A 9,903-nucleotide genomic window follows, 5' to 3' on the forward strand; every position below is an offset into this window, starting at 1 on the left:
GATTTTGAACTTAAGCACAAGCCAAACCCCTTCCTCCCTTATTTGCTATTGGTTAGTGTTTTAATCATGACACAGGAAAAGCAAACAAGAACAGCTTCTATTTGTAAATGGCAGATCAATCAACCAACCAATCAATCAATCAATCACAAACTTTAATTCTGTGCAATGCTTCCAGTAGCAAACCAAGCCCAGTTTCCTCTAGGCTGGATCTGAACACGTAAGAGCTCAAGAGAGCTCAGAAGCACAAATAGCATTCACTTGATTAATCTGTCTTACCTGATTTGATCCCTGGCAAAAAGAAAGAGGTTTAATAAAAATGTTTATAAGATACAGACACATACATCAAGCGATGATGGCAATCAATTATCTTCAGTGCTGAGAATGCCCCAAAGGCCAGCTCAGCTGATGATAGGTACCAGGTTCTACTCTTGTCTCACAGGAAGGAGTGTATGGCTAGGATGGATTCATTTTTCAAATTCAGCAAATATTGACTGAATGTCATTTATGTGCTGGGGCTGACAAGTTTCATAGATGTTGAGGAGCCACCTTACTGAGGGGCAGGATTGAACGGGCATGACACTCAGGCAGAGAGCTCATGTAGGCAGGTCCTTTAAGCCCTCTGATCTGAGTACACAGATCAGTGAGTATGGCTTCCTCTTGTCCACTTACGTCCAGGATCTACAAGGACCTATCCCCCCAAACATGAATCTCAGAACACGTGGTTTTTCTCCCACCAGTCTTAGGAAATGCTACACCTAGGAACACATGAGCCTTCCTGATGCTTTTGCTCCTGTGTGGGTGTCTTAAATAGTGTTTTAAGCTAATTTCTGGGTGTAGCACTTTTCTCTCATCTTTATTAATGCAACACACCCAAATTGCCACATAGAGCTCCTAACACCAAAACATTGGATGCCCTTTTAAAAGGTTTCTATGCTTCCAGTCTCTGGATTTCAAGAGTTACTGCCTTTTCTTCATTTCCCATGAGTGGCCAACAAAGGCAAGTTATCAAACGTTAATCTGGGAAAGACAACTCTACTGGGTCACTTGAATGGGCACATTCTGGCTCTTTGGCTATCTATCTCCCATTCATTTGTTTGATTCTGAGGCTGTTTGCTCATCTCTGGGCCCACCCTCTGTGTGCTGTGTGAACCAAGTTGAAAGGTAGGATGCTCAGTGATAGAACTTTGTAGTGCTTGGTTTGCTGGGCATCTGCTTTCTTCAGCCCATTTCCAGACACTCACAAAGGATATAGACAATCTTCTCTTCTGACTGATTGCCTAAGCCTGTGTGACTAAACTGTCATTGTTGGACAATGGAATATATCTGTGCAAATAGAGACACAAATTCCTTCTTTGCTTGGGCAACAAGGATAAACATTCAACCGAAAACTCAATATCTTTTTTCTTCTCTATAATTCTTTTATTAAAAATAGATTTTTTTTTCACACACAATATTCTGGCTACGGTTTTCTCTCCTCCAAGCTCCTCCCTACCGCTCCTTCCATCCAAATCTGTACCCTTTCTGTATCTCCTTTGAAAACAGGTATCTAAAGACTAATAATGAAATAAAAAAAAACAAAACAAACAAAACAGAAGAAAATTGGCCAAAAAAAAAAAGGATAAGAAATGCAAAGAGACACAGAAACACACATCAATACACACCAGAACCCATGAAACCATAAAACTGGGAGCTATAATGTATGGAAAGGACCTGTAAGATTAAAAAAAATTAAATGTCCTAACAAAGCATTATGATACATAAAAGATAACATTGAATTTGTCTTTTGTTGGCCATCTACTGCTGGGCAAAGGGCCTGCCCTTAACGTTAGTTTGTCTCTCAAGTGAGACTCCATTGGAAAGAATTAATTTTCTATTTGCAAGAGGCAAATATCCAATTTCTAATTCCATGAAATTTAGAAGACTAGGTAGAGCCTTCCAATGGCATTATACACAAAAGATAATTTGGTAATAAAAGTAGGTATAAGCATATTACCATGTATAGTAACAGTGTAAACATATACCCATATGCAGCAACAGGGTAAACACACACAACACACACGCGGGCGCGCGCACACTCGAGCAGCAACAATGTAAACTCATACCCATATGTAGCAACAATGTGAATACTAGTTAATAACTATACAGATTTTAGATAATACTTTGTTTTATTGTGCCTTTAAATGAATTTATGACTTGTAGGTATGTATGCACATGTTCATGTGTTCATGTGTGTACATGTATATGTAGAGTCCAGAGGTCAATGTTACATGTCTTACTCAGTAGCTCTCTACCTTAGTTTTGTAAATATGAGCCAGAGGTGAACCAAGAGCTCATTTACTGGCTGGAGGGGCCAGCCAGCAAGTCCCAGGAATCTACTTGCCCACCACTGGGATTACAGGTACATATTGCCACACCTGGATTTTTTATGTAAGTGCTGAGAATCTGAGCTGGATTCTCATGTTTGTGCAGTAAACATTTTACCAGCTGAGTTGCCTCACTAGAACCTGTATTTTAGTTTATTGGCAATTACTCATTGTACACAGTCTTGGATTTCATAAGGGCATTTTCATAAAAGAATATAATACATTTAAACCATAGTTAATAAACAAATATACCTGTAAACCTTCCAGAAATAACAACACACACATGTAGAAGACACTGCAGATATCCCCAGTACATCTCGAGACTTAAAGATTCTCAGAATAACACTGGAGAAGTGGGTCAGAGGTTTGGATCAACTCATAAGTTGAAAAGTTCAGAGTGGGAAAGAAACATTGCACTTGACTTGGGTTGTGTCTGAGCCAGGACAGGCATCCAAATGCTGCAGATCTGACTGTATCTGTACCTCACAGCCATGTGAACTGGGGTATGCATTTCATCTCCTTGGGCTGATTATGTCTTTTCCATGAGACTTCTTTACCTTCTCCAAGTGGTGAGGATCTGACCCATTGATGGTGGTGGGGTCTCAAGGCAGATTGTAGATGTGAAGACAAAAAGGTCAAAGCCCTAAGACCCAAGCTTCTCTCTGCCCTCTGTGTCTCCTGAACTCAGTACAACACCACAGCATTCATACATGCTTGTCTCCCAAGGCCAGAAGTGGCAGACATTACCAAAGGACTCAAGCCATATGGGTATGACATTTGTCTCCTACTGGCTGTGCTGGATCTAAACCGATGACCTTCTCATAAAGCCCTAGTGTCTGCTTTCCAGTCCACCAAGTCATTTCCCAAACAGAAAAGTTCTGCCAGTCACTGCCTCCTGATATGACTCAGTGCTGCTCTCGAGAGTGCTGGCCTTCCTATTGATTCCGATTGTACAAAGATCTTTGGAGAACACAGAGATCACAGAACAGATGAGCTAATGAAATGCCATTTTTGTCGAAGAGATGACACCAGCAATTTCCTGAGTCCATAAATAGCACCCTTATATAATTTGGTACTCTCCGTGAGGACCCATGAGTTTGAATCTATTTATTTTAACTCTTATTTTTTATGTCATCTGGAAAGATTTAGCTATAACTGAATATAGCTGCCATCCAAATAAATATTTTTCTTAGACCAGGCTTACAGTCTGCTACCATAGAAGGTGACTATATCTTTTTCAAGTATGGGTCCCATGCTAAATAAGAGTGGGCCAGGTAGCCCTGGAGCAGGTAGCATCCCAGAGATCATTCCTTGGGGAGCAACAGCTGCTCAGCCCTCACCCCCAAGGGCAGCCAGAACAAGGAGATCAAAGGGAGTTCAGAGAGAATGAAAGCACACCCCTAATTCAATACAGGAAAATTGCCATGACTGGGGTGCTTAGTTCAATCTTCTAAGAAAACAACAACAGAGGGCAGGGGGAAAAAAGACCAATTTTTTTCTTTCTTTCTTTTTTTTTTTTTTTTTTTAACTAAGATCAGGTTCTGGCACCGTGAAGCAGCTTGCCAAGGCGAGAGGCATACCCAATGGGGAAGGCAGCTTGTTCTCTGAGATTAATCAGAGAGCTCTGAACCGACTATGAGCTCCAAGTGCCCCATTGCCAAGACACAACATAAGCCACTTAATTCCTTCCCACAATCTAGAACTGTTAGCTGCTCTCCAAGCCAAATACTTTTCATAAAACCCAAGGAGACATGAAACCCATCAAGGGGGTGGCAGTTACACCAGAATGGATAATCAGAGCTTAGGGTACACAGGGACCCCCACCTCATGAAGAACCTAAAATGCCTCTATCCTGGGGTAAAGCGATTGTCCTTGCCTATTATCAGTTTCCAAATCAGTCACTTGGAGATGGACAGAGATGTAAGGGACAGTCCTTACTGTAAGAATGGGAAACTATGGGCAAAGTCTCTCTGTGGGTATAAAGAACACAGAACACAGAAAGGACAGTCACACTTTCCACTGTTACAGTTTCTTTGCAAAGGGGCAGGGATTTCTGATTTGGAAGCCTCTGAGGCGAAATACCTTCCCATAGTGGTGGATGCTAAGCACCCCACCCCAGTGAGTCACTCTTTGGGGTTGAGAGTTCCCAGGAGGCACAAGCATGACCTGGGAGCGGAGCACACGAGTGCCCAGTGTCACGTCAGGTTGCCAGGTTACCTAGTGAGGGATCAAAGCACTAAGCTTTGGGAAAGGAGCATGAAGCCAGTGAGCTCTACTGGACCCAGGGTCCTTCTGGGGGATTCTTGAGAGGAGTCTTCAAGGGAAAGCTGTTTCTTGTCACGGTGGGGGACAGTGTGAGGGTGGCAGGTCACAAAGAGACAAAGAGGACCTAAAGATCTGGACAGGAAGATATTGGGTTATTCCCAAGCAGGGGTTCCAGAGTGAGTCCTGGGTGATGGCTTTAATCCAGGACTACAATTCAGACCCAAATAGTTCATTTAAAACTCATTTTTACTGTGCACAACTGCAGTTGCAACCTGTGGGAGGCTGAAGCAAGGGGGTCTTCAGTTCGAGGGTAGATAGCATTGTATAGCAAGGCCTTGCTAACAAATAATTTTAAAATTATAGTAATATTAGCCAAAAGATAAAAATGCACATGCTAAACCTCCCTTTAATACCTCACTTCAGACCAAGAATACGTCATGATTACATCAGGACAGCTTCAGAGCATGTGCGCCGGCCTGGTTACCTATCATATACACTAATAAAATCAAAAGAATTTAACATGTAAGACAGAGCATGCTTTTCTCCCCTCCCCCCATCATAGGAGGCTTTATCCCTTGGCTACACTCCTCTGATGTCTGTGGAGGGCTGTGCCTGTCGCCTCTCCATATGAGCAACTGCTCTCATCTTCTAAAGAGTTAACAGAGAGAAGAGTGATATTGTGTGGGTCCAGTGAAAGGCAAATGCCTATGATGTATGTTTGTATGCATGTACATATGTAATTTTAGATCAGAGTTTCACCACATACCCCAGGCTAGCCCAGAACTCACCATGGAGTTTAGGTTGGCCCTGAAGTTATAATCTATCTTCCCACCTCTGTCACTCAACTTTTGGGAATCACAGACCCAGTGAGACTAGGATGGGCGTGTTCTGAGATTTCTGCCCCACCAGTGTTTACTGTTAGGATAACAGGGGAGAGGAGGCGGAAGTTCAGAGAGGAGTCGGGGCTGCTCACAGCTACTAATGCTTCATCCTCAAAACTTCTGAGCTCTACGCAGATGAGGCACAATAGGCTTAAAAGTATGGTGCAATAAATCTCATTGCTCAGTCCTACCTATCTGGGAGCCCTCAGGCAGGGTTCCTGAGGCTAAATCATCAATCTACCCAAATACATCACACAAAGGCATCCTTTCTGCTAGTTTGCATAAAGCCATCCTCTTCTTGGAACATAGCAATCACTCTACCTCTCGGGGACTCATACTTAAATTAAGGAAGCACCATTTAGAAAGGAGACGTGCTTAGTAGGTCTGGGGACAAGTACATTCTTCAGAGGCTGTTGAAGCTTCAGCACTTAGATGAACTGGGGGCTCTTCTGCCCCCGCGGTGGCTGATGCAATCCAGGATGCTTGCAGCACACAACACAGCAGCCCACGTTTGCAAAACAGCTCATGTCTTCTTTCCAGCAGTCTCAGATGTTTATATTCCTGTCGCTACCACACAGTTGTCAACCTCCCTGGCGCTTTCCTCATCTGATCGGTTCTCTCCCCTGCTCAAAACACTGGTGACTCAGTAGAGTTTCCGTGTAGCCTGCCTGTTTTAGATTACCTCCAAGAATCTGATAATTTGCCTATCAGCTTTGCACCCATTACCACCCCTATGTCAGCTATTGATTCGACAGACATGCCTTTGAGGTCTTCATACACTGAGTGCTGTGGTAAATGCCACTGTAGCAAACATTTGAGAGACTCAGAGGCACTTATTTCAAACCAACACTCACAACCCCAAGCTATGAACCACCTGGAGTCATCACGGATTCCCAAAATAGAGTGCTCTCCTGAAGTGCCCATCCCTCCTTCTGCTTCTGGTTGGAATTCTACTCTTTGGTGCTCCTTCCCATGGGGACTCTTCCCTGATCTCAGAGTCAGAATATAAGAGTTCCTTTTCTGTACTCTACAACACTCATTGTAGATGCAAGGGCCTGGGAAATGAAGACACCTAAGTGTACAGGGGAGGAGGACTCAAGATAGAAATGCATTGGGCAGGTATGGACTAAGTCTAGTAGTGAAGAAGGAAAATGAAATGCCATGTTTTAGAACCAAGGGGAACCAAGGTGTTTCTTGGTTTTCACAGACTAGGCCAAGAGAATGAGTTTATATTGGGAGGGAGAGTCAATACACTTTGACTGATAGCACAGGGAATGAGTCTGGTGATAGCAAGGCTGGTTTAACCACAGGGTCTACAGCAATGCCAGAGGAAGATAGGTAGGTAGACAAGATGTCCACACTAGTGAATATTATAGCTGTTGACTATTTCAGGAAAACTTGCTTGGAAATTCACAGGTTTAAATACACACATATTCATGTTTGATAGAACCAAAATAGGATGTTAGCAAAGTAAACATGGCACATGTAAGATGTGGCCCAACTTGCACCAAAAGGAAAGGAAACAACATATGTAATAGCGGAAAATGTTTACGAACCTGCTTGGTTTTTCCTAGGTTCTCTTCCAAGACTTGATTATATACAGAAATATGGTTGTAGTCTCCAGATCCCCTTTTTCATCTCACAGACATTTTTCTTGAGCTGCCCCCACAGTCTTTTTAAACGTTTCCTAACATCATGTATGGTTCTTCTATATGGTTCGATTATTGAATTTTGAGGATGTTTAGAATACTTATGCTTTCTCCTCCCTTGAATTATAGCCCCGTAATTAATGCTTTCATGTATACAAATTTTCCTTTCTCTGAATTATTTCCTTAGGACAAATGCCATCTGCGTGGGACAGGAAAGATAAACAAATAGGAATGTTTTATGGCTCCTGAAGCATCTTGCCAAATTATTCCAGAAAAGGTGCCAGTTCATGTTTGCCACTGGCGATGCCTGATTATCCCAAGTTCTTCCAGTGATACGCTGCTAGGCATCAGTCATGGAGAATTTCTCCACAATATACCTACTTTCTTTATAACAAGGCACCAGGCAACTTTGTCTGAGGACTCCATTCATGTGTCCAATGCTGTATTTCGTGGGTTTTTATTTTTAATGTACAAGAATATCTTCATTCCAGAAAAAACAATTTTTTGCCTTTAAATGTATATAAACCTATCATTTTTGAGCCTTCAAATGTCTTGCTGAACCAAAACCTCATGTGTATAAACCCTTAATATTCAAAGAAAAAATGCTTCCAATTAAAGTTCATCTTAAAATTTTTGTTTTATTTGCAACCCAAAGTAAGTTAGTAACTTTTTTGGAAACATTTAGAAAAATATTTTATTCTACACATGCACACGCACACGCACACACACTCGGTATGTTGTTATTTAATACAAATAGTTTTAACTCTGTTCACAAATTTAATATAGTTTCTGGTATTTGTTAAGTATAGCTATCACTTTTTCTCAGGCTGCCGAGAAGATGCTACACATTCAGATAGAGTGTACTCACCAAAAACAGCCTCCAATCTTTCAAAACCAGAGGCATGTCTTGCTGGGAGAAATCAGCAAGGAAAAACTTCCTCCATACTACAAAAACATCAGTCTAGGCTTCAAGACGCCCAAAGAGGCCATAAGGGGCACCTATGTAGACAAGAAATGCTCCTTCACTGGTCATGTCTCCACCAGAGGGCACATCCTGTCAGGTGTCGTGATGAAGATGAAGATGAGGGAACCATTGTCATGCGCCAGAACTATCTCCACTATAGCCAGAAATATGACCACTTTGGGAAGCATCACAAGAACATGTCTGTGCACCCATCCCCTTTTCAGAGATGTCCAGATTGGCGACATCGTCACTGTTGGAGAGCACAGGCCCCTGAGCATGACTGTTCGATTCAGTGTGCTCAAGGTCACCAAGGCTGCTGGCACCAGGAAGCAGTTTCAGAAGTTCTAAGGGGACTTTAACCAATGCCTTAAAACAAATAAAAGTTATTTTCCAACTTAAAAAAAATAGCTATCACAATGTCTATTCTGTGTCCCATTAGAACTATATTATTCTAGTAAATTAAACCTATAAACACAATGGATTTTGTGTTTTCTCAACTTTTCCAATAATCTAAATAAAGTTGGTGAGATTTAACTTAAAAGCACAAATATAAATTACTTAAATGATTGTGTACTTTACATCAGAATGCCAAAGCTGATCTATTACTGCAAGAAGCAAAATATTCTTAGACTCAGCAAGACTAATGTATATATCAAACTCTTATTATGAAAGCATTAATACTAAGTGTTTGGTTCTCTCAAACATCTACAACTGGAGCTACGCCTGCCCACTAGGCTGCAGGACATGAGTCTTCCACCAGAGGTTTGACCTAGATATTTCCTGAGTTCTCACTGATAACTTTGAGGTTTTACTGGGAACCATGCTGATATCCCTAGCAGAGACCTTGTAACCTAGATAAAGTAATAGTTTCATGGCACCCGTACACAAATATTCCAAATGTTCTTCATCTCTGTCCATACCATCAAGGTCTGCAAGTCTTGGCCAGGTTGTTCATTCAGTTGTCCTGAGCACTTACATGCCTTTTTAGCCAACAAGAAGATACCATTCTTACGGATCCTTAAGCGATTTCCAACAGAAACCTGGACATCCTTTCTGCTTTTACTTGGCTACCAAGTGCCATCTTGGACTCTGTTTGGCAGACACATTGAGAGACTTATCATACATTCACTTCCAGTATTTTCAAAGCCAGGTTTTCATCTCCTCACTGAACTCATGACTCCCTCTCCATTCGTAGCCTCTAGACTCCCGTCCCTGCCTTAATTAACAAGTGCTACATGAGTTTATATCTCAGTAACTATATTTTTGAGTTTGGTCATTAGACTTTTATTATCATAATTTTTGTAGCCAAACCTATCTGGAAGGCTTGGAGATTTCCCAAGCACTCAGATCAATCCTTGTCACTTATTCTAGCCTTTAATATCATCCAAGACATTCATGTGTCGGTGACTATAGAAAGATTTAATGTCTACACAGTCATAACAATAATTATGATGTCATGAACATTTTCTTTCATGTGACCAATATTCACTGAGCTCACAGTGTGAAAGGGACTCTGGCCACCTATGCCCACTGAGCAATCCCCATGGGTAGAATCTCTGCAAACACTTTTGTAACACTGCTGTAATCTCAGAAATCTTGGAGCAGTGAGCCTCACACTCAGCATTCTTGGTATCAGAGAGGAAAGGAGAATGTACAGGAAAAGAAGCAAATTTGTTGAGCACCAGAGCAGCATCTGGCTCCAGGGATACTCAAGATGAGTGTATAAAGTATCTCTCAAAAGGATTGAGGTGTTTTTCTTCCCTGTGCTTTTTTGGAGCAAG

General features: G+C 41.8%; 1 pseudogene across 1 annotated transcript; it reads left to right on the top strand.

The window, feature by feature from the left end:
- The first annotated feature begins 7,996 nt into the window (after positions 1 to 7,996).
- LOC308418341 (small ribosomal subunit protein uS17-like) lies at positions 7,997 to 8,470 on the top strand (annotated as a pseudogene). The gene has a single exon. The product of its transcript is annotated as a small ribosomal subunit protein uS17-like (transcript).
- The last annotated feature ends 1,433 nt before the right edge of the window (positions 8,471 to 9,903 follow it).

Source organism: Micromys minutus (genome assembly GCF_963924665.1).
Source record: "Micromys minutus genome assembly, chromosome: 3".
NCBI classification, from domain to species: Eukaryota; Metazoa; Chordata; class Mammalia; order Rodentia; family Muridae; genus Micromys; species Micromys minutus.